The 25,676-nt window shown below is 40.2% G+C and overlaps 1 protein-coding gene across 50 annotated transcripts in view; it reads left to right on the forward strand.

Annotated features, from left to right (window-relative positions):
- The first annotated feature begins 461 nt into the window (after positions 1-461).
- Nrcam (neuronal cell adhesion molecule) overlaps positions 462-25,676 on the forward strand; it is a 295,788-nt gene continuing 270,573 nt past the window's right edge. For 48 of the 50 annotated variants that reach the window (XR_001838198.3, XM_063262272.1, XM_063262274.1 and 45 more), the window contains exon 1: positions 491-727. The gene's annotated coding sequence lies outside the window, so the exon portion shown is untranslated. Of the gene's footprint in view, positions 728-25,676 lie in introns of all 50 variants that reach the window. The other 2 variants (XM_063262283.1, NM_013150.3) reach the window with 2 other exon arrangements.

Below are 25,676 nucleotides of genomic sequence, written 5' to 3' on the forward strand. Positions count from 1 at the left end.
GTTGTAAAACTATAAACCAGTACTCAACCCATGCCAATTAGAGTTTCAAAGGCTTGAAATACTTTAAAGGAAGAGACGAGAGGGGGGAAGGCTTGGAGGTGAGAGGAGGGAGGGAATGTGTGATCCAGATCCATCCATCACACTCACGCGGAAATCTAAAGGAGAGTGGCATTTAAAACACACATTTTCTGGAACATCTTCCTAACACCCATCCCAGTTACCAGTTCTCCCGAACAGTCCTGCGTCCCTGGCCCCACAGCCACCACCTCATGCAGTGCGCGGTGGCGGAGGTCCGGAGTAGTGCGACCTCTCAGGTGAGGGGCCACTCAATCCACAAGGATCTCAAGGCTGGAGCCCATTCGATGCAGCCTCAGCTGCGAATGGGAGGGGGTTAGCCCGGAGGGGAGGGGGCGGGTGACGCCCGGTGAGTGCGGGGGAGGGGGACGCGGGGACGCTAGGAGAGTCGGGAGGGGCCTGAGCGCGACGCTGGGTATCGCGGGGAGCGGAGGGCGGGAGCGTCGGGGACGCGCGCTTCGCCTGGGTCGCTGGCGGACGCGCGCCGCAGTCCGAGCCTCAGACGCGCGAGCGCGAGGGACCGTGCAGGGACAGAGAGACTGGGGCAGCTGGAGGCGACAGCTTTGGAAGCTTCAGGAAATACGCACGACAGCTGCACTCTGCGGTCTTGGGCAGTAGCGCCCCGGCAGGGCGGTGGGCGCGGCACAAAAACGTGAGTAGCCCTGGGTGTGTCTGGCGGTTGCATTGGTGACACTCAGTCCTGGTGGGTTGACGCGGCTGGAGCAGAACAAGGAGCCCCAGGCTTCCGCGTTGTCACTCAGACTCTGCCGCCCGGGCTCAGCCCAGGCTCTTGTGGGAGTCTGGCAGTGTCTGCAGTATGGGAGAAACAGGTCGGCGACTTCATTTTCTCTTGCAAGCCCTTGACACAGTCAGGGCACCGGCTAGAAAAAAAGGAGACGCGCGCCCTGAGAAGACGCTGCTTCGACCCCGCAGCTCGGGTACCGCGGGCGAGCGCCCACCAGCTCCTCCGGTCCCGGGTCAACTTCAGCCTGGGTGCCGGCGCCCCACGCCTCTCCGCAATCCCTGCCTAGAGGTCTGCCTGTGAACAGATGGGTATTACACAGCTTTCTGGGCTGGGATGCAGAGGACGCGGAGTGTCACAAGACAGGGTCGCCCGGCGGCGAAGAGCGCCTGAGTCCCGCTCGCTAGTCGCGCAGCGGCGTGCGCGCGTTCGTGTCCCCGCGGACACATCTGGGCGTGGGCTTTGTTCAGATGTGCTCACACCTGAGCGAATCGCCGTGAGCGGGGGGCGATGCTGACTGCCCTCCTCAGCTTTCTCAGCCCTGGCAAGGACTCAGGGAATCAGAGGGAAACAGAATAGACACCAGGGTCGGCGCGCTGGGGACACTTGCTTTGTTGGCCTCCAGGTGAGGGCCGTGACAGTTTCCCCACCACCCACAGCCTCTGTGGACAGGAGATTCTCAGGGCTGGCGCGCCGGGTTTGGGACAGACTGGAAAGAGCCTCTTCCCTGTTCCGGCTTGGCTCTCTAGGGTGAATCTGACTACAGCTTCGCCCTGGGGTACTGTGATGAGCCTGGAGTAACTGCCGGCGCTAGAGCATCGTCTAGCTGCGAGCGCCATCTGTGCCCGGCACCGCCCCGGGCTCTCCAGGCATCGCGGGTGGGCGCCGCAGCACTCTGGTTCCCGTGGTGTGTGAATTCGGCCACTCTCGGCCCACATCTGCCACAGCACAGAGTGGGGACAGGATTTCGCAGTAGGCAGAGCCAGGGAGTCATTCTCTGAGAAGTGTTCTCTGGTTAGCAGGTGCAGCCTGAGTTCCCAGGGTCCATCGGGCTGGTGGACAGGTCATTTCTTTCCCTTTGCTCCGGGCTACCTCTTCAGATCCCGAAGCTGGCTGGAGGTCCCTGTGCTTCTGCCAACACAGAGGGAGGTCACCAAGAGCAAGAGTCCCTCTTCTACCTCACCCCTTGTTCCCCTTTCCTCACTCACCGCTCCAGCACTAGGGTAAATGGAGAGGGAAGAAGTCCAGTGAGGGAAATGTTCTTTTCCTTCTCTAGTCTTGGGTGGTTAATACTCAGGAGTGTGGTTCTGAGGAACAGGGTCCTTCCTTGCCTAAGCTCTAGCTGGAAGCAGTGGAGCGGAGTATAATGGGGTAGGCAGCCTTGTTTCTTCACTCACCAGGAGCTCCCCCTGGGGTTGTTCTGGGGAGGAACACAGTGTCCACTGAATACAAACCTGCCTGAGTTAGGCTGCTTCTGAAACAGCCTATGCTAACCACCCATTCGCTGCTGTGAGGCCTTCCAGAAGTGCTAAGACAAGGTAGACAAGCGAATTCTTTGCATTGATGATATGGTGGGCACTATATTGGGAGAGATCCAGGAACTATGGACATACCACACCTCATGTCAATTCCCCTAACAACTCCATCTCAAAATTAAGAGACGGCGGCTTAGACAGGTCAAGTAACTTTCACAAGACCACATAGCCAGGGAGCGGGGCAACTTTCCTAGTCAGAACATTGGAAGTGTGGTCTTCTTGAGAGACTTCTCATGGATTTAAAGAAAACTCAAATCCTGAGTATTCAACACCAAAAATACTATACCATTTAACACAAATATAAAGCTTTTTAATTCGGACTGGTGCAGACTTTTTGGTAACTGGCAATGCTGTAGTTTAGAAGACAGTATTATGGAATAACCTTTTAACGCCTATAATTCTTTTACCGGCTTTTATATCTTTTATATCCTCTCTCTCTCTCTCTCTCTCTCTCTCTCTCTCTCTCTCTCTCTCTCTGTGTGTGTGTGTGTGTGTGTGTGTGTGTGTGTGTGTGTACTCACAATCCAGTCCATTACTCTCAGAAACTCGTTCTTGGCGACCAGAGGCCCCTGCAATTACACAAGAATATTCCTGGCATTTCATTTGTCATTGTTATTGTTGTTTGTCTTTGAGAGTTTCACCAGATATCCCTGACTGGCTTGGAACTTGCTACTTAGACTAGGGTAGATTTGAATTCACAGAAATCTGCTTGCCTCTGCCTCCCAAAACTGGCTTTCTGTGTAATTTTAAACAAACATTAAAAAAAAGTCAAATTGTGTGTTTGTTTACAGTCTGTCTCACATGCATAGCTCAGAGGATGGTTTTTTTCAGGAAGTAGTCCTCGCCACAATATTTTGAGTCGTTGTTTTGTGCTGACCAATTCTCATTCCCCCATCTCACTGCAAAAGTACTGGGATTTGGGCACTGCCTTAAGTTTTTTACAGGACTTCGAGGGATCAACTCGTCCTGAATAGCTTTTGTAGACTATTTGGACTACAGAAGTCATTACCTACATTCTATACTGAGTGTAGAGTCTTAGCAGAGAGACTTAAGAAGGCTTTCAGTATCCTAAGTATGTGGCAATGCGTGATACTTTTACCAAGCTGCTCCATATTACTATAGAAAAGAAGAATTAGGAGAAAAATAACATTTACCGTCTTTTGCAAAGCTATTATGATCTCAACTGACCAATCCACTGAAAAATGTATCAACTTTGCTTTTATAACCTTGACTCTGGAAAGCAGCTATTCACATTGGTAGGAATATAGTGCTATAATAGACCCTGGACAACTTTGCACTTGACAGTTTGAATTTCAAAGCAGTGCGGCAGGTGTCAGAGAACTGGCCTGGTCATGGATTGCAGGGTAGTGATGTGGCCATGGACTGAGTGCAAACACCCTTATACCACAGTGTTGTTGCAGCAGCAACAATGAATGAAAAGCAAGTTGTCTTTGGAAATATTGCTTCTTGTGAGCCTGTGTGGTGACAATGGCCAGGTATGACTGCCTCAGAACTGTGTGTCAGAGTGTGCTGAGAATGTCCAGGTCAGGGGTGTAGACAGCGTTCATAGGGATCTCTTCAATTAACACTTTTATTTAAGTATCACTCTCCTTGTGTGATGGATAGAGTAGAATCTGTGCTATATATTTCATGTTCCTACAAATATACTATTTAATGGAATTCCACAGAAGGTTTCTAAAGAGATTAGTTTATTTGTTCATCCATTCATTCATCATTCATAAGTACTTACTGAGTGAGTGGTCTCAGCACTGGAGTGATCCTGTCACTTTCTATCGATCTTTCTATCATCAATAACCAGAGATTTACTTTTACATAACATAAATGTCCAGCTTATCAACTTGCACAAACTGACACATTTGTGTTATCAGCACTCAAATCATGGACTGTAGTGTAACATCATCTCTAAAAGTCCCCTTGTGACCTCTTCCTGTTATCATTTACATAACCTTTAAATGCCACCATGGTCGACGCTCTCACTGTTATAAAATATCCATGCCAAGGTGTACCCCTGAGAAATTATGCCATACAACAGACCTGGTGTGAAAGGGGTTTATTGGGGGAAGGGAGAGGAGTGAGGGCCTTGGAAAGGGATAGAGGCAGACAAGTGGACATGTAGACAGACAGACAGACAGAGGGAGCAGAGCCATGAGGGCAGAGAACAGATAGAGGGGATGCTGGGAACACACCTGTTGCTCTTGCCAAGGCAGGTCATGTCCTAAGCAATTGCTAGATCCCTGAAGGCAGGCCAGCCAAATGCCTGCATATTAACCCTCACTGTGACAGCGTTATGTCCCAACATGAAGGCGACATCAGCTGCCACTGGAGTCTCGTCCTAAAGGACAGTTTCTGTCTGAGAAGGATGAGAACCCAGAGCCAACAGGACAAACAAGGCAGGTCTGGTGTGCTTGCCTGCCCTGGGAAGCTTTGTGTGTGTGTATCTTGGGAGTGGTTATGTCAGCTTTGAGATACTCAGTGATTTGCAAATGACTGAAATCTGCCAAATGTGGGTTGGAGAGATGGTTTAGAGCATGCACTGCTCCCTCTCAGGACCTGAGTATGGCTCCTAGCACCAATATCAGGGGACTCGCAGCTGCATGTAACTTCGGCACAGGGAAGGCACAACCTTTGGCCTCCACAGACACTAGCATTCACATGCTGTACATACCACACAGACGTACAGATGTACACATAATTAAAAATAATAAAATTAAATCTTTTAAAAAGCACTTAGACGTCTTTCTATTTTAAATTTTATATTGTTTTTCACCTGAAGAAGCCGCCCTTAACCTTCTTGGCAGGTAAGCAAACCTTCCTGGCAGATGAGACCAGGGTTCTAAGGGCAAGAATCCAATGGCTTATTTTTATTTAAATCATTGTCTGCTCGTGCTAATGAAAAGATCATTTGCTCCCCCCACTTCCCCCCCCAAATCCTCTGTTGACATCAAAGGGAAAAGCCATCCTGTCTGCAGATCAATTATGGTATAATTGACACATACAGTTATATATTAAAAAGCATGCAACTTGATGTTTTGATGTAAGTATATATTAATAGGTGGTCATCAAATATTCATTACATTCTATATTAACATTTTCACTCTCATTTTGCAGTGAGAAATTTAAGATCTACCGCCATAGCAAACTTCAATAATACTATTATTGACCTTAGTCACTATCCTATTCATTAGCTATCAGAATTTGTTTCAACCTAACAAACTTTGTACCCTGTGGCTAAGATGTCTCCATTCCCCACACATGTCCTCATTTCAATCCACACAGCTACCATTCGGCTGTATGATTTTGCCTTTGACTGACATTATTTTCCTTAACTTTCCTCCTCTTCCCCTGGCTCCTCCTCCTTGCCAAACCCCTTCCTCTCTCCCTCTTTAATGATTTATTTTTATGTATTGGTATTTTGTTTCCATGTATGCTTGCAGCACATGCATGCAGTTCCAAAAAAGGCTAGAGAAGGTGCTGGATCCCTTGGAACTAAGGTTAGCTCATTGTGATCTGGCATGTATGTACTTCAACTTGAACCCAGGTTCTCTGGAAGAGCAGCCATTGCTCCTAACGGTTGAGCCATCACTCCAGGGCTGTTCTGTTTTTGATACAGGCTCTTGTAATATAACTCAGGCTGGCTTTGACCTCTCAATATTTTTACATCCACTTTCTGACTGTTGGGATTACCAGTGTAGACCACCACATGTAGCTACTAACATTTCTAAGAATGAAAAAGAATGCATGATATCAACAGATAATCGTTGGTCCTCCTCGAATCCAGAAGGAGAAGGCTGCAGAAAGGAGAAATGCAGCAGATTGGCTTAACCTTCACTGTTAGCAACTTGCATTTCATAATCAGTTATGTTTCATAGGAGAGACAAATTCAATCTACTGTGTAAAATGTAAGCTTCTTTTTACTGTAATAAAGTATACAGTCTGTTATTGCAAACCATCAAAAATAAATCAATTAGTGGTGGTAGGTGAATCCATACTTGTGAGGCCAATCACCACTGTCCAGGTCCAGCATTTTCTTCATCATCTCAAACTGAAACTTGTTATTAAGAAATAACATCTTCTCCTCCCCTAATCTCTGGCAACAACCCTTCTCCTATGTCTCTATGAATTTGAGTAAGTATCTCATGTATGTAGAGTGTACAGCCCTTAATCACTGGCTGATCTTGCTTTGCATAGTGTGTCAGACTTTTCTTCCATTGTGCTTGCAATTGTCATTCAGCTGTCAGTGGACACCTGGGTTACTTTACTGTTTATTTGTGTGATGCTACCATAAATATGGATGTTTAAGTATCTCTTTGAGTCATCGTTTTCAATTGTTTGTGGAATACACCCAGAAATTAGGCTGCTGGATCGCATGAAAAATCTTTTAAGATTTATTTTAGGATCACTATGCTTTCTACTGTAACAATTGCATTATTTCTCAATCCCACCAATTGTGTAGTGATTCCCATTTCTCCACAACTCAAACAGCACTTCTTCCTTTCTGTTTTCTTGATGAGAGCTGTCGTAATATATACAAAATTTCTACTTTTAAAGCTACAGAATAAGAACCGGGGAAATATCTCAGTGGGTAAGACACAAGTGCCATGGAGGCACAAATTCTCCAAACCCTTGAAGACGCAGCATGGTTTCTGGAATCTCAGTGTTCCTACGACAGAGATAGGAGCAGAGATAAACCGATTGCTGGATGATCTTGGTCCTGCCTCCTGGCATGCAGTATGGTTGTGAGAAAAAGAGAGACCCTGCAAGGAGGGCAAGGAGTGGCACAGAGATGGTCTTCTCACTTTTACACACAGGACATGGCACAAATACATACATATGGCACATGTACCATACACACAAATAAAGCCATAAATCAGCATGCTGTGTATCATGAACAAGAAGTCACTCACAAGGTTTCCTAACTTTTTGGTTTAACCCTTATTAACTAGGAGTTGCACAAGCTCCAGCAAGTATGGCCGACCCCATATCTTGTGAAAAGCCTAAAACAGATGCTGTGGTGTGAATGCCATACTCCATCATGAGACAGCACTAGTGATGTCTGTCCTGTTGATATTTTAATGTATTGAATCGGAGTAGATGTATGTCTGTGATACACTTCTCCCAAATGATTTTACAAAAGTAGCTTGAATTAGTATGTCTTTATTTTATTGCCCCAAAGTGACATCATTATTTTAATCAAGACCAAGAACCCATGTGCCCCAGGTCTGGTACAGATAGGAATATCTTCATGCAGAACAGTTACAGGTGTGCTGGAATTTGTGAATTACTTCTCTGCATTGGTCTTTTCTCCCTACCACTGACTCTTCAAAGATGGCAGAGTAACCCTCACTACCCAATTATAATTGTTTAGCTGAGCTAATAAAAAAAGATGTGGTGTCAACTTAATTGACCTATTTTATTGGCCTACAAGATTGGAATTCCAAATTAGAAAAAAAAATGCAGCCCAATGGACAGTTTCCCTCAAATGACTAAAAAGCTAGTGAATGTAAGAATTCTCCACTGGTGATCCACACAGACTCCTGCATTACGCACACTATCAAAGGTCAAAACACTGCTAGCAAGTCCTATCTCATATAGTGTGTTCCCTTGTTATCTTCTGTATTATCTTTCATTATTTAATTTAAGGGAGACTGAAGATGACAGTTACTATTATATCAAAATGATCCTACAATTTTCCTTATTAAGTGATAACAGGAAATACCGGAGATAGTATTTTACACATGCATGTTCATTTATAATACATTCTACATTTTATGATATGCATGGTGTCAAAACCCACTCTAACAAGAAGTCTATTCCCAGGGCAATCTCAGGGAATCCTGTAGGAGGTCTTCCACGGGGCACTATGCAATGAATTCGGTTTATCTTTCTCAAGTGGGTTGAGAGCATTCAAAAAATTCAGTATGTGTGTTCAGCATGTAGTGTAATTTTTTTCTCTAAATTTCAACTTTAAAGCTAACTCCATGCCACTTCTTGATGCCTTTGCCATTAGAATAGAGAGATTTGAGCATGCATTTTTGACGAACATTACAGCTTAGACACTATGAATATATTCCATCAATGGAACAGGAAAAAGGGAGGAAGAGTGCTAATTTCCCACTAATTGTGCCTTAAGGTAGGAATGGACTGTGAAAGAGTTTCATCCTGGACAGTTTTGTTTTTTTTTGGTTTTTTTTTTTTTTTTTTTTTTGGTTCTTTGAGGGAGGATGGCTTGCAAGCAAGCAGCCTTCCAAAGCCTGGTGCGCCTTTTCAGTCCCTCACCTCAATAGAGAACTGGAAGGACAAAAGTGAACAAAGGAGGCCTGTTTTGCCTGCCCCACTTGCTGGGCTGTTGTCCTGGCCCCTTTCAGTGAAGGAGGGGGGCGCTGGGTCAAAGTTGAAGAACACTGAAAAGGAATTCAAGCTTCGAGTCGAAATTTGAATTATAGCTTTAGTTTGAGCGCAGTATAAATTAGTTTGAATTGAAATTTTCAACCTCTAGAAGCTTAAGTGGCAGATGGTGTTGGAGCTCTGTATGTAGCCCTGCACGGCGTACCCATAGTGTGGAGTGCCCCAGCCAGGCACTCAGTAAACATCTAGTTAACTGACAAAAGTTGGAACACTGTAGGAAGTGCAGTTTGATGCTGTACAGTGCATTAAGACATTGGACTGTGTGAATTAAGGGGAGGCCCCTTGTGCCTGGCATACACTCAGACGTGCTCATTCCCTCTAATTGCATTACAAATAGTCTTCTGACAGTTCTGTGTCTTTTCCTTCTCTTATCTGGTTAAGTGAAAACAAAAATGCCCAAACAACTCTCATGTAAAAATACATTATAATATCTTGGTATTGTCTGCAGAATATTTTTATGTATATTAAAGTGAATCTGTCACAAATATTGACTAGTCAGGTATACAATGGTTTTTTTCATATATAATATATTTATGAAGAATAAGTTGGTGGGGGCTGATGATTTTTATTTGCTATTGAAGTTCTTAATGTGACACATGGTTCTGCATTCAGTTGTATAGGTAACATCCAGTTTTAAATGTTTCAATAGAAACAGTTACTAGGATTACTAGAATGTAAATGAAATAAAAACTACTTGGGCTAATTTAAAACTTCCTTAGTTTTCCATAAAAGTATAGAAACTGAAAAATCACAGTTCTTGAAAAGAGCAAAATTGAGAGTTGAAAAATTAGCAGATTTTGTCTTGGTAGCGTTGCTTCTGTAAATGACCTGATGACCCTGTCTTTGGTTCTGAACTCACACTCACATGTTTATGCATACATGCACATAATCATACAGAGAAATATTTGCTTTCTGTGGAATAACACGGAAATAATTTGAACAGCTAGTAAAGAGGAAATTTAGGGAATATACTCTAATACGGACAAAAGCTAATTTGCTTCAGGTTATTTCTTTTAGCTCATATGATAAAGTGCATGCTTACGTTTTAAGCTAAACTACCTTTTAACTACTGGAATAGGGCTTTTAAACTCTATGGTTAGAAGATTACGTCTCTAGTAGCAGTTACCATGATGCAAAAGTCCTCTGGGTGCTAGAATGCATCAAAGGTTGACTGCTCTCCTGGAGCCATGAGAGGATTTGTTAAATAGCAGACAGTGAAAGAGTTCATGGTATGATTAATTTTCTGGATCTGAGAATCAGAGGTTAGAAATGAGGGACTGTAGAGAGTTTGGCTGGAGGGAAGGCTCAGTTGAGCATTAAGAATTATGAGGAGTGTTCTGTGGCAAAAGGAATGAGACTTTTGTTAAGTAATGAGCAGAGTGAACAGAGCAATGCAAATCTAGTAATACAAAATCTCAAGGGATAAAGTAATAAAAAATGAAAACTTGTGGTGATTGTCTGGCTAATAGAGAATAACCTTTATTTCGCATCATCCGACATTAGATATATACTTCATTTTATTGTTATTTTATTGACTTTAGATCATTGAAGAAATGATGTCATAAGACAAAAATAATTCACAATGTAATCTGTAAAATGAAATTATGACAATATATTTGCATTTAAAAGGAATTGAGAGTTCCCTAAGAAGCGACACCTAAGGTTATCTCAGTATGAATCAGTTAAACTATTGGCCAGCTTGGCTCTTTCCAACTGTTTTGTCTATGTACTAGTAGTCGTCTCACCTTGAGGAAGGTAGATAAATGTATGGTGAAGCTCGCTAACCTACTTGGACTGTTACTCATTTTCAATAGGGGCTTTCCTTTGCACAGAATTATGTGACTCAACTTCTAAAATACACCAAAGTTCAATTCAAGGCAGTTTTTCGGTGTACCCAAGGAGAGAATGTATTCATTCAGTCTACTGAAGGGGTGTGGTGTACAGATACCAGGGAAACCTCATCAAATGGGGTTACATTAATTAAGAAGGAAACAGGTGGAAATTAAGAAAAATTATCTCAATTGAGTTATACTGCGATCCCAAGTTAAATATGTCAAGAAGAAAAAGGTAACTAGTTGTTTATCTAGGTGCATTAGCTGTTGTCAGTAATAGAATTTTTTAACATTTGCTGGGTGTCCGACTGGGGAAACTTGGTCCTCTTTCTATCGTGTAGGAGCCTGCGCGCTGCTTTTCTCTTTTCACATACAGGTGTGTATGTGAGAGCCCCATATTTTGTGATGAACAACTGAATTGATGAATATAGCAGAATGTCAGACTGTTGAAGGAGGAGAATGGAGTGAGATTCTGTGTTTAGCCCTGGTTTGAAGACAGATAAAGTCTAGCCCATGGGAAATCAAACATTTGTGATTGCATACCCGTAGATTCTGCGGCCTGTGAGTTGCTTTGTGCTTCTAAATCAGGCTCTGGAGCTGGCAGGTGAAATGATTCAATGACGTATGGTGCTATTTTTTTAAATCACTGTAAGTTGATCTTAAATGCTGTCTTTGTGACTCCTATGCCCCAAGGACCTCCACTATAATTTTCTATCTTTGCTCACCCAAGATAATTCTGGTTTTATGTAAGACTTTTCTTTCCCTCGCTTTCTGAAGCTGTCACAGGTCTTTTCCCTCTGGGCTGTATATGAAGCACCATGCTCATCGAGTTAAGCATGTTCTGAGATTGATTTCTACCAGGTGAATTTGCAGAAATGGGAATCAATGCACACCAGAGAAAAAACAAAAGAAAACCTGCTGTAGATTTAAAATCTGGCCTCTATCCCCACTTTGCTTGGCCCTTCCTACATGTAGTTTGCTTCATAATCTGATATATGAGTTTAGCTATTGCAGTTCCTTTCCCATCTAGTTAGTGTGTATAGGAATTGGCTTCAAGGCAGGGCTGCCATGTTGAGAGTTTACTCTAAAAATTTGATACAAATATACAGTGAGGCTGTGGGAGGTAGGTTTGTATCATTATGATATGCCGAGTGATATGAGGCCTGACATAGACACCAGGTGTTAGAAATGGGAATGTAGGCTAGATTGAACTGTATCCTGTGGGTCAGAGTTCTGTCTTGCTGCTGGGATGTGTGAACTCTTCTCGGGCAGAAGAAACACAGAGGTGCTAGGCTACATTCCATTCTCCCCACCATGGTGGTGCTGGGCGCTTGGAAGGCTGACACTTACTCAGGGGTGGCAGAATGGAGTTGGGAATGGAGGGGGCCCAAGGGCCAGCAAGGATGTGGGAGACTTAGTTGGCGTGGCTCTGTATAAAGAAGGCTTCCTTCCCCCCATGGCCGTTCTTGATGAGAGAGACAGTCCATGCTTATCCAAACTGTTTATTCATGATGAAAATGGTACATACAGCTTACTCAGGGTGGACCAGAGATTAATTACCTTTTGTAGGAAGGACTGTCTGGGAAGGGAAGCTTATTGGCTAAACTCTCAGTGCCAGCTCATCTAGATACCTCATTAGCATGGAGAACTATGGGCTCTATGTTAGGGATTAGTTGTCACATCCCCATTTGGGGTGTTGTAGTCACATGCTTCAGGACAGGAATCAGGTCGGGAATACATGAAGTGCCTACCATTTTCAGATATGGGAATTACTGGAGTCTTTGAATCCACTCAACCTTCCCAGTTTTTGTTTGGTATCATGGTTCTACTTGTCCCACATATCCCCTCTGTGTGTGGGGTCGGGGATTGAACTCAGGGACCTTGTTCATACTAGGCCAATGTTCTATCACCTTTGTTAATATAGTTTAGTTCCCAATCCCCTACTTTTTATTTTAAAGTCCTATCCTCCAGCACCTTAGAATATAACCTTTTTGAATATATGATTTTTTATATTTAAGTAGGGTAATTGGGCTTGGCTATAGTCCAATATGACAAGTGGCCTCACGTAAAAGGGGATTTTGGAGAAACAAATGAGAGGAGGTCCAAAAGCTGAGGAAGACTAACGATTGCCAGCAAACCACCCAGAGCTAGTCTATACACATGGAGCAAACTCCTCCAAATCCTCCTGAGGAACTTAGCCACCAATCCCAAATCCTGAGCTCCCACCGACTAGCGCTATGAAAAACTTAGGTTTATATTGTTTAAGTCCTTCAGTGTGGGGTGCCTTGATAACAGCAGCCCTAGCGAGCGTGCATAGAATGAAATGAGTTGTTTCTAAACAAAAAGGAGGGACAATGTATCTTCTCTCTACACTCCTTTCTAGATCTACAGCTTTATCTAGAGAGTGTGGGTACCAAATGGATATGTGGCTATAGATCTGATATTTACAAATGTAGGTATAAGCCTATTATTTAGAGAAATCAGTATACTTTGTCTTCAGGTACATATGTAGTAGTGTTTGTGTGGAGAGGGTTATTTCCATTGCCAGACAAAGGAATGCAGTTGGTCGTTTAACTGGCTGAGGACTCTTGGTAATAATCAACCTAGCTCCAACTTTGCTGTCTTTACCAGGTATAACTTGTGTTCACCTGGGTTTGTTGCAGTCTCTGCAGGTGTCTTACTGCTCCTTGCTAATTAGAAGGCTCCTCCTGATAAAGCTGTTGATGTTTACTCATGCCGAGGAGCTCCTGTCTTGGATGAGCTCTCCGACAACCTCAGTGTGAACACCGCTTTGAATTTCATAGCTCACAATAATTAAGCAGCAACACCTACTGTTCCAGAAAGCCAGGTTGCTGAGTGCTTTGAATAGACTTGAGTATTGGTTGGATTATAAAATTCTGGAACCAATTCAGACAGCCTTTTGGGATGTATGCTCAGTTGGGGGTGAATGGCTGCTCTTCCTTCCCTCTAGACAACAGCACATTTTAGACACGAGGCTCCTCTAGAGCAATAAACCTGGCCATAGTCCTTTGCTTAATGAGCAGCTCGATCAAAAAACAGGCCAAAGTGCTTTAAATAATACAAATGAAATATGTGGGAGGGAGATCCTAGGAAAGAATGCCTAATAACTGTATGGTTTTGCCTATGAAAGTTGGTTATTTCATTTTAGTATATCAACCACAACAACTCACTCTAGATTGAGTTCATTATTCTGTTAAGATGCTAACATGAATTCACCAGAACTCATCAGGAAATACTTTTTTTTAAAGAAAAAAATGCTTTTTAAAAGAAAACTAATTAATTTCTCACCTGTTTCAGCCTTCCTGCAATATGCATCCAGCAATGTATAAATTGATTGAGTGAGCACGTATGGCCGTAGACAGGCTCAGGTGATAGTGTATGTCTGAAAACCAAGGGCTTGGTGCAAACTCTTCACCACTTAAGTATTTTGGCTTGAAAGAATGTTGTGAGGATTGCTTCCAGGATTTATAGATTTAGGGATCCAACTTTATTTGCAAATGTACAAATATGGGTCTTCTTCTTGCTAGTTTTTTGTTTCCATTATATTCTTTGGTTGTTGGTCCACATCTGATATATTGCAGTCATTTGTTAAAGTTCTATAAAATAGACCACTTTTTATTTTCAATTTCAAACACGTATAATTCACCAGTTCTTGCTGAGGAGAGCGGAAATAAGCTCGATCGTGGCTGCATCTGTCTGCTCTGGCCATATTCTAAGAGTAGATTGAATCTTTCTCCTTCTCTTGTCTCCACCATACAGTTAGCAGCAGGGCCAGTCATGAATATGCATGTGTCACACACCTGTGACCAACAGATCTCCCATCAAGGAATGGCACAGTATCAATTACTTTTGAAACAGATGACTCAGAGCAGCTGCTGTCTGTGGCCCACAAGGCTTCCTGCCCTGCATGACAGCTGCACATCACACATCCTGTGGTCTTACTACTTCAGCCACTTCTATGGCCAGATATAAAAGTGGGTGGGAAACACAGGCAAGCCTACCAGTTCCAAGGTATTATTAGTTCATGGTCAATCTAATTCGTAAGTGTTATATATAAAATGTCTCTAAATTTTAGAAAATGGGGTTCCTGTGGTTTGAAAACTATTACTATGAATACAGAGTAATAATCCCAGACACATCTGTTATTTGCCATAGGAGCACATTCTGTGAAATCTCATTAATCTTCACTAAACAAATACGTCAGAAGCTGGCCCTTGTTTTTTGGGGTTTTTGTTTGTTCGTGTTTGTTTTTTGTTTTTTTGTTTTCTGAGAAGGGACAGATAATATGGTAAGTTTTATAAGCCATGGAATCTCTCCAGAAATAATCATAAGTTGTATGTAAATGGTCCAGCGTGGACTGTTTCTGTCTTTGCAAAATTGACAGGGTCATGGTTTATCTACTCTCACTTTATGCTGTTACACCCATTTTATAGATGAAGAAACGGGCTCAGAGAGTCTTAAACTGGCTATACTAGCATAGCTGCCATGTTACAAGACATGCATTTAACCCAAAGAATATTTTTTTTCTTTTTTCTTTTTTTTTCTCTTTTTTTCGGAGCTGGGGACTGAACCCAGGGCCTTGCGCTTGCTAGGCAAGTGCTCTTCCGCTGAGCTAAATCCCCAACCCCCTAACCCAAAGAATCTTATTATGTTCTGCCTTTACCCTAAGTTCCTAAAAGCTACTAAGATTTATTTATAGCAAGGGATCTCTGCAGGTTGTGAGTTATGGAGAATAAGCCAAACCCCAAGGGAAATATGTAAGAAACTGTATCAGCCAGTATCCACAAGATGCTATGTAAGTAAGTATAAATTATAGAAAGCATCTGCATTCTTGACTAATAATTATTTCAGGATATCCTATTCGGTATAGTAACCAATATAGTTACTATTGTAGTCAATAGGCTTTCAGGGAGCAAATGACCTAAAGTTTTTAAAAATGTGTGAAATTTTACATTTGAAAGTGTGCTTTTATGTAGGTGGTCCATATCTTCTATAGAGGGATACTTTGTATACTGAAAAGATGTTTATTCTCAGTAAAGAATATCCTGCAGGAGAGTTTCTATTCCTTTTAACATAAAACTCTTGAAAGAATTCCAAATTGCTCCCTTCTCCCCAAGATGGACATGTCCTTTTGTGTTTATTTCCATGGTAACAGGTAGTTTCTTCAGAAAGCAGACCTGCCACAGGGAACCATCCAGCTGACCTTGCTGAGCGCTCCCCAAGGGAATAGCATCAACAGTGTCAAAACAGCACCTGAAGCAGGATTGTGATGGCCTGAACTTTTCATTTTATTTTTAAATGAAATTGCCTTAAATAGCAAGTTCTTTAAAGACTGAAAGTTCTCAGAAGGGGCCAAAATTATGAAGTACTTTGTTTTAGACAGTTGTTCAGAAAACAAGGTACCATGAACAAATACATTTCAGAAGATGTTTCTGGAATGCTGCAAAAAGCACCAGAACTCCAGGTTCCTCACTGTGGGGTAAGGAAGCTAGAGGCTGTGCACAGTTGGTAAAGTGGGAACTCCATGTTGCAGCAGGGCTTTTCATGCAGTGAGGGGAGCTGAAAAGGGAGCCACTCCCTGATAGAGAAAGCAGAAAGTGAAACCCTTGCTCAAAGGTAACTCTACTCTCTTTGGAGAGCTGAAGTCTTTGAACGCATGTGAGCCTCTATTCATTTCCATGAACGCTCACAGAGGAATAAAAGCCAGCCAGTGGGAAAGTTGACTGCTGTGCTCCCAGGAAGTGATTTCTGTAAATTAATTGCTAACAAATTATTAAGGGTATGGGTGATGAATTTAGTGACTGTCTTTTTCCCCCCTGTTGAGTAATTTTCTAGAAAATATAGTTCTGGGTATAGTACATTAAATTCAAATGTAGCCTTCAAGGGCATGATAACATAATCATGGTAAATAATTTTTCATGGTAAATTTTATAGCTTTACATGATATAAAGTTCAGCCATGACAAATATAAAATTAGTGTTTGTCTAAAAATATGTTTATACATTTCCAGGTATGTGAAGCAGGGTTTTTAGATACTCCCTAGAGTTTTGACTCCCATGTTTTCCTGCACAGTGTTGGTGAGACCTGTGAAAAGAACGGGATGTTAATTAATCCATAATTAGGTTACAGTATGTGGCAGGCTTGAAGTGGTTTCGAAGAAGTAATAAAGATTCCAAGATAATTATGAGCTAATGGAAGGGGAGATCATTCTTGGTAGGCCTGGCTTAATCATGTATAAGCCTAATTAAAATACCACTACGGGAGACTCTCTTCTGGGTTTTGAGGGAGACAACATTTTTGTTGTGAATTCTGTCAAAAGAAGCAATGTCTTCATTCTTAAACTGCTGCCAGGAGCTGGTTACTACCAGCAGGAGTACTAGAGGAACTGGACGATTACCCTGAGCTGGTGGGGAGAAAGGAATCTGGCCAACATCTTGATAGTAGCTTTGTGGAGCCCACTGCACCCATGTCTGAGCTTCTGGGCTGAGAAACTATGAAATGATGATGGTGCGTTATTTTAAACCTCTAAAAATGGCCTGGCATGTTATGACAGTGATGGAAGACTAACGAAGATGCCATCATCACAATCCAGCTTTGAAAGTTTTCATCAGCTCTTCAAAATGTCCCTGGGGCCATTTGCAATTACACGTACTCAGTCAATGCCGCTGCTTTCTTTCTCTGTTTTTACTTCTTCTGTATGTTTTATGAGTGGAATGATGAAACATAAGCTTTGTGCTTGCCGTCTTTTAGTTTGACTTCAAATACTTTATTTTTGTTTTATTTATTATTGTTGTTGTTGTTGTTGTTGTTATTATGTGTATGTATATATTATAGCGACAGGCCATACGTGTGAGTGGAAGTCAGAACGTAATTTTGCAGTGTGGACTCTCTACTTCTACCTTAATGTGGGTTCTGAGGATCAGACTTAGGCCACCCAGGCTTTCAAGAATAAGTGCTTTTATCTGCTGTGCCATCTCTCTGGCCCAAGTTAGTAGGATTTTGAGACTCTCAATGAATCCACTGCATACAGATATCATACTGTGCTTATATGCTCATGATTAAATCAACATTTGGATGGTTTGAAATTCAGGATTCTGATGAGTAAAGCTGTTATGAATGTAACATTCAGACTTTTGTGTGTACCTGTGTTTAAATTCTCTTGGGTAGATATTTGATAGCAGAGTTGATAGGGTAATGGTGTAATTATGATTAGCTTTTCAAGATGTTGCCAAATTGTTTTCTAAAGTGGCTTATAGCATTTGGTTCTCTCAGGAGCAACGAGTGAGGATCTCACTTTCTTAACATTCTTGACAACACATATCATTGCTGGCCTCTTTATTGTGACCACTTTAGAGAATACATAGTAATATTTCATTCTAGTTTTAACTACTTAGTTCAGTCTTCTTTGCTGAAGTATCTATTATAGTTTTTACTATTGCTCAACTAAAATAATTTACTTTTATATTGTTGAGTGGTTTAAAATATATTCTAGACACAAGTTATTTATAAAGATATTAATTTATGCAAATAATTTTCTACTTTTAGGTGATGTTTTACATTTGTTTTTCATTTAAAATTTCTTTTCCTTTTCTTTTTCTCTCTCTCCCTTCCCAGCCACCTTCCTCTCCCCTACTTCTCTTACCAAGATTGAATATAAGGCCTTGTACATGCTAGGCTAGAGCTCTGCCATTTAGAGATGGGTTCTCACTGAGCTGTCCAGTTCCACCTGGAACTTGAGGTCCCCTGAAATAATCTTTTGAGACTGGCTTATAGGTCCTCTTTCATTTTCTTGGTAGCATCCTCTGAAGTACATAAATTACTAATTTTGATGAAGTTCAGATATTTTTTCTTTTGTTGCTTGTGATTCTTGTCTTATATATAACAATCCATTTCTTCATCCAGAGTCATTGAAATTTACTTCTAAAAATTTTCCCATTAAGTGTTAATGCCACTCATTAACTTGTGAAAAGATGCACTTAAAGACAATGATAGGTTTTGCATTAAATAAGGAGATCAATTTAGGGAAAACCTCATCTCTTCATTGTTTAAAACAGTCTTGCTTTGTACAACCAGGCTGGCTTTGACTCAGTATGTAGCCCAGGCAGGCTTGAGCTCTTGGCCCTCTCCCCTGTCTCAGCCTCCTCAATGCTGTGGTGTAGGCGGATACCACCACATCTGGCTGGAAAAATGATATCTTAATGATATCAGATCGTCTAAACGTTAATGGTGAATGTTTTTTTTTTTTTTTTATTTAACTTTTGTTCAGTCTCAGCATGTTGCACTGATCCATACTCTAATGTTTAAATTTTTAAACCTTTAGGGCTTTCTTTTTTTTTTTTTTTTGTTGACTCAAATTCTTTTTGTTCATATTGTTATTTATTGTCAGTTATTACTGAAATGAAATGGACTTTTGTATATTAATCTCATGATTATATAACTTATTTGACTTTGTTTCTAGGATGTGGGTTTTTTTGGTGTAGATCTCTTAGGATGTTCAACGCCATGACATAGCATCCATTCAGTCAGCTTTCATTCTTATCATGAATTTCTAGCTAGATGCTCTCATACACTGCTTGCTAAAACCGTGGAGAATAGGAAGCCTTAGTCTGACTTCAGTTTTCAAGGAAGAACATTCATGTTTCATCTTAATATGCAAACTATAGATTTCTCATAAACCCTTTTTTGATTGGGGAATTTATTTCTGTTTCTAGCTTATTGAACATGTTTGTCATGAAATGTATTTATTCTGTTCAGTTGAATACATTTTCTTGGCATTACACTATTAGTATGATTTTGTCATTTATGCTTTTAATGTAGTCTATTACTCTAATCTACATTTTGAAAACTTAAAACAAATGTGCATTTCTGCAAAATAACCCAGGTGGCCATCTTAAACAATCATTTTACGTATTAATTAATTCAGATCACTAACATTTTGTTAAGGATATTTGCTTCTAGGCTCCTGAAGGATGCTGATATGTAGATTTAGATTCTTGTAATGACTTGGTCTGCTTTGCATGCTAGAGTGATACTATTCTCTTTGGATGCTAGAGTGATACTATTCTCATTGATTTGGTTCAAAGGTATTCTGTCTTTTATTTCTCAAAAACAGGTTTGTGAAGAATTTGTACTGCTAATTCTGTAGGTATCTACAGTAAAGCCATTTGGGCTTGGGAGATTGACTAGTTCTTGTTTATTAATTCTGCTCTCTCAAAATTTGCAATGGGTACCTCTGGTGAAGTTTTTATTTCATATATTATAAGTTAATTGTGTCAAGCTCTAGTTCATCATATTGCTAATTCAATTCTATAAAAATACAGTTTATATATTATGATCATTAATATTATATTTCAAATAATATATTTATAAACTAATATATAAACCATGTATACATAAGCTATACATTGTGCATCATACACTATACAATGTATTACATATTATATAAACTATATATAATGTTAGTTTTATGGTATATGAAATATATAAAATATGTATATAGTTTATACATATAAATATTAATAGAGCTTAAATATACTATTTATCTATATATGTATGTTTATGATATATATGGTAAATAGTATTTGTGTATGATACATAATATGATGCATATGACAGATATACTTTATGATATATAAATTATGATATATATATGTATGAGGTATATATAGTTTATGATATAAGCACAATCTTTACTGCCCTAAGATTTTCTTCACAAAAATCAGACATCTTTAAATTTTTTTCACTTCTGTTTTGAATGATAAATGTGGGGTATATCTTCGATTGATAGAATTATTTTCTTTTGGCACTTTATTCTATCTCATTATTTATAAGTTCTAAATAATTTTCATTGTTTTGCTGTAGTTGATATGCCATCTTCCTTTTGCTACTTTCAAGGTTTTCTTTGGTTTCAATCCTGAACTTGGCTTTTTCTCTTTTTGAGATTGGCTGATTATATAGCCCAGGCTACAGTCCTGTGGTACTATATCCAGCTACCCATGATTTCGATGTCCATAGGTATAGATTTCTGTATTTCCTCTACTATGGGTCATTAAACTTAAATGTGAATTAATATTTTATCATGTCTGGAAAGTTCTAAACTATTATTTCTTCAGATTTCTATGTCTGTAACCTCTTCCTTTTTTCCTCTTCTCTAAAGGATAGCAGCTCATTAGTACATTCAACATTCATGAGTTTTTAGAGACTATTCTTTTCTTACTCACTCTTCTATCTTTTAGCTTGAGTACTTTTTATTGATCTATTTTCCAGTTTACTAATTCCATATTCTCCTTTCTTAAAATTTGCAATGAGTACCTCTGGTAATTTTTTTTGTCATAAAACAGCTATTATTTATTTATTTACTTACTTATTTTTTTATCTTTTTTTCATCTTTATTAACTTGAGAATTTCTTATTTACATTTTTTTTATTAACTTGAGTATTTCTTATTTACATTTCGAGTGTTATTCCCTTTCCCGGTTTCCGGGCAAACATCCCCCTAATCCCTCCCCCTCCCCTTCCTTATGGGTGTTCCCCTCCCCATCCTCCCCCCATTGCCGCCCTCCCCCCATAGTCTAGTTCACTGGGGGTTCAGTCTTAGCAGGACCCAGGGCTTCCCCTTCCACTGGTGCTCTTACTAGGATATTCATTGCTACCTATGAGGTCAGAGTCCAGGGTCAGTCCATGTATAGTCTTTAGGTAGTGGCTTAGTCCCTGGAAGCTCTGGTTGCTTGACATTGTTGTACATATGGGGTCTCGAGCTCCTTCAAGCTCTTCGAGTTCTTTCTCTGATTCCTTCAACGGGGGTCCCGTTCTCAGTTCAGTGGTTTGCTGCTGGTAAAATTTTTATTTCAGATATTAACTTTTAATAAAAATTTAAGAGTTGTCCTATGATGGGCGATGTAGTATTTTGAAATTGTCACTAGAATGACAAATTCCCCATTTCATTTTTTAGTTTAAAAAGTTTAGTATCTTAATTTAAATTCCCTCCTTAGCTTTTAGTTACCAGTCTGCTTTTCTTTTCTGTTTATACATATTTTTCTTTCATTTCTGTATGTATTTGTGACACCAATATAGATATCTTTGTTTGCAAAGTTAAACAACTAATATCACACAAAGACATTTTCCGTTAACAGTTTTTACCCTTAATACTTAAAACACACTTCATCTTCCTTTGCTTATTTAATAATTACTTTTGTTCTATACTGGTATTTTAGATAAGCAGTTGTTATTATAAATTTATTTCAACTCCCTTCAAGAGGAGCTTGTAGCTGTTATTTTTGTTTAACAAGGAGTTTGTGTAAAATCTGTGACATGCTTCCCTGTAAAATACAATTGAAGACATTTCTTTTTGTTTTACGTTTATTTGTTTTCTTTTCACAATTGTAATTCTGCATTCTTGTTCAGTTCTGTATTTGCATTGCCTAGCAATCAGTCATGGATCTTCTAGAGGTTCTGTTTAAATATTTGATAAAGCTTTCATTTTTTTCTGCTGTGGGTAAAGAATGCATTCATAGCGGATGACATTTTCTTTTTTTAATGGTATCAAATAACTTATTTACATAATTTTTATCTATAGAACATAACTGCTTTCATTAGAACAAGAACATTTACAAATAACAAGATATTGCTTCTTTTGTCAAAAACCTCTTCAAGCAAGATATTATACATGGTTACTTGCATCTAGAATAACATGGTGGTAAACACCGGATATTAGTATTTTCAACTATGCCTTGCCTTAATTGTTTACCAACAATTAGACTTTTAAACCATGACTGGGCTATCTGCTAAGATGTAAATTATCAGGAGGAAAACTCTCAGGAGAGAGTAAAGCCCTTTCTTCGTGTCTCCTTGAAGATTTCTACAACGAATTCCTTGCAACCTCTTTGCACCATCACAAATCTTCCCACCTTAAAGCTTAGCACACCGATCGCATTTCTCTTTTCAATACTGGTTTGAGGCTGAACAGCAGGACAGTTTGTTGACTGACTTGATTCTCTATACACCAAATGCCCCCGTAGTCTTTATACATCAAATTATATCTTCCATAAAATCAGTTTATTAGACATGAACGAGACAGAGGTTAAAAAAATAAATATTATACGGGGATAAATAATAGTTTAGTCTCAGTGATCTAATCAAAGTAACAACAACAATAACAACAAAATAAACAAAAAACTGTACAGAACATGACGTTTTTAAAACTAACAAAATGGCATTGAAATAGCATTGTGAATTGCCCCCATGATTTTGTGACATTAATCACATAAAATAGATGCATACTTTCGATAACTTCCATCTAACTTACAGATCTTCCTTTATAACAGACATTAAACTTTAGTAGCTCGAGTGGTTGTAGTAGCAGCTTCTCAGCAGATGCTGAGTGGAGGAGCAAGGCTGACAGGGCTTTGGCTTAGACCTCACACCTTAGATCGTATTTTTCTTTCCCCACAGGGCTTCATATGTTCAACACTGGCCTTGCGTTCTATGTAGGTCAACTTGTAATCCTCCACTCTTGGAGTACAGGAGTGTACCACCATGCCCACTCTTATGCTGTGCTGGGAGTAGAAGCCATAGCTTCCCACATGCTAGGCAAACACTCTACCACCATCAGTTTTCCCAGGCCTAGACTATAGTAGATAAGAACCGGAAGGAGCTGGTGTCTGTCTGTAGGAGCTATTTGCAAAATGTGCCTAAGATTCAAAAACTGTGTTCAGCCTATTATGAAATGAGCAACACTTCAATTGGAAATTATTTTTACATCTAGGTAATTTTTGTTTTTCAAAAGTGCTGACCACTTTTCAAGTCTCTAAGCAAAAGAGGATAGAATTCCGTGAGTGCTGATTCATTGAACTTACCGTGAGCATGTTTCTCATTGTGTGGCTTAGAGTACAATGACATTTTCAAAACTTGCTCCAGCTCTTGTTTCTATTCTCTGTTTATTTGTATACATTGGAACACACAAGCACACACACACACACACACACACACACACACACACACACACACACACACACCCCAATCTGTACTTCATTGGCTCTGAGTGTTTGGATGGCGCTTGGGATCCTACAGTCTCAGCTATGTGTTTGTAGAGTGTTGACTCAGTAAACATGAAGAACTTTTTCTGGTCTACCTATATCTGGTTCACCTACCAGAACTCTGTTAAATTGTTGACTCATCCCCAGTATTTTGTTGTTCCAAACTGAATTCCAACAGCAGCCTATGTAAAACACGTCTTTCTGATTGCTTTCTAGTAAAAAAAAAAAAATCAGTGTTATCTGTGAGTGCTCTGACCAAATTAATGTTCCCCTACCCCCAGTGCAGTAAAGCAACTGTTTTGACAGTACGTTTTAAATTGAGTAAGATACTATTGTGACAAAATAAGGATGGGTAGGGAATAGAAGCAGATGTAGTCAAGGAAATCTCACAGACTATTTCTGACTCTGAGTTTGGTGGTTATAAAGATGTGCTTCTCAGGTTGCTCAATGCATTTTATTAATTTGCAGAGCTAGAATGGTTTCCTTTACAGTTTGTGCTTTTTTTTTTTTATTGTTGACTTGTAACGAATTTAAAACTAAAACCTTCTCACTCCTTTGCCTGGAAATCTTTTTCACAGTATTTCTCTTATCCCTCCCCTGTGTGTGTGTGTGTGTGTGTGTGTGTGTGTGTGTGTGTGTGTGTGTGTGTTTATTCATGAAGACTCTCTTACCAGACTAAGTAAGCCCCCAAATAAACATGAAATACATTGTTTTGAGGATATATTTGTTTCTCAAACTGCATTTGAAGGTGTGATGGATGCAGTACAGAGAGAAGGGAATTTTGATAGTAGGTAGAACACTATTCACGCCAATTGGCACTGCTTGCAATAACTTGTATTTCCTCAGATGAGTTGTTTAAGTTCTAGAAGCTTCAGTTTCTCCAGTAGTAAAAGAGGGATCAAAAGGATTAAATGGGACAATAAAAATATGTAGGGCAAGGCTAGTGCATAAGCAAAGTCCCCAATAAAGTGTCAGTTTTCGTTATGTGGGCATATTAAGTAATCGCCACTGACTTCTTTTTTTTTTCCTTAAAGGATGAGGAAGAGGCTCTTGAGTGTATTTTTTTCTAACAACGAAAACAACAAAAAGACCCAAAAAAACTAAACCAACCAACCAACCAACCAACCAACCAACCAACCAAACAAACAAACAAACAAACAAACACAAAACCTACTAGGAGAAAACTTAAATAAATCATCAGAAGACGTGAAGGGTAAGGGAGACATTGTAGGACACCGAGTAGAGAGCGATAGACATACTAATGAGGTGGGCATTGATTCTGAAGGAAAAAACAGTCTTGACAAGAGAGGTCATAACAAATCAATGGATTCTTAGTCCCACCTAGAATGGAGGGATGGTGGTGACAGGGGCTATTTATCATGGCTTTGCCACCTGAATACCGCTCTTCCCAATTTCCCTTAATGACAGTTGCCCTGGCATTAGCTCTGGAAGGTGACTTTTGCTCTGACTCATCAGAGATGGGAATGGATCCCCAGGCACAGACTGTCCCCATAGCTCTTACCTATGCTGATTTTCACAGGAGCCCAGGAATGCAGAATAGCATTGTATTCCTATTCAGTCCTTTTACTCTGTACTCCTGCTAGTTCTGTACTCAGTCCCCAGATAGTTTTCCCATGAAACACTAACACTTAGATCCAGAGCAGTCATTCTCAATCTTGCAATGACAACTAAGATCCTAGGAGCCTAAGTAACTTGTCTAAGATCACACAGAATGGTTGTTTGGAAGTGACAGCATTCATGTCTGAATGATTTGCCTCAGGATCAAACTAGCTGCTTGGATTTTCTCAGGGTTCATCAGAGGACCCAAGTATGGTTATAAATATGCAGAGTGACAACTTTCAGATTCGATAAGATCATTTCTCTCACAGTGTGCCTACTTATTCAAGAAAGTGGACTAACAAATTCAAGAACAATTTTCAATCCATATCAGAAGAAAGATTTCAGAAAAAGTACAAGGAAATAGACTGTCTAGTTCCAACGACAGTGTAATT

The sequence above is a fragment of the Rattus norvegicus genome, chromosome 6 (genome assembly GCF_036323735.1).
Source record: "Rattus norvegicus strain BN/NHsdMcwi chromosome 6, GRCr8, whole genome shotgun sequence".
Classification (NCBI taxonomy): Eukaryota; Metazoa; Chordata; class Mammalia; order Rodentia; family Muridae; genus Rattus; species Rattus norvegicus.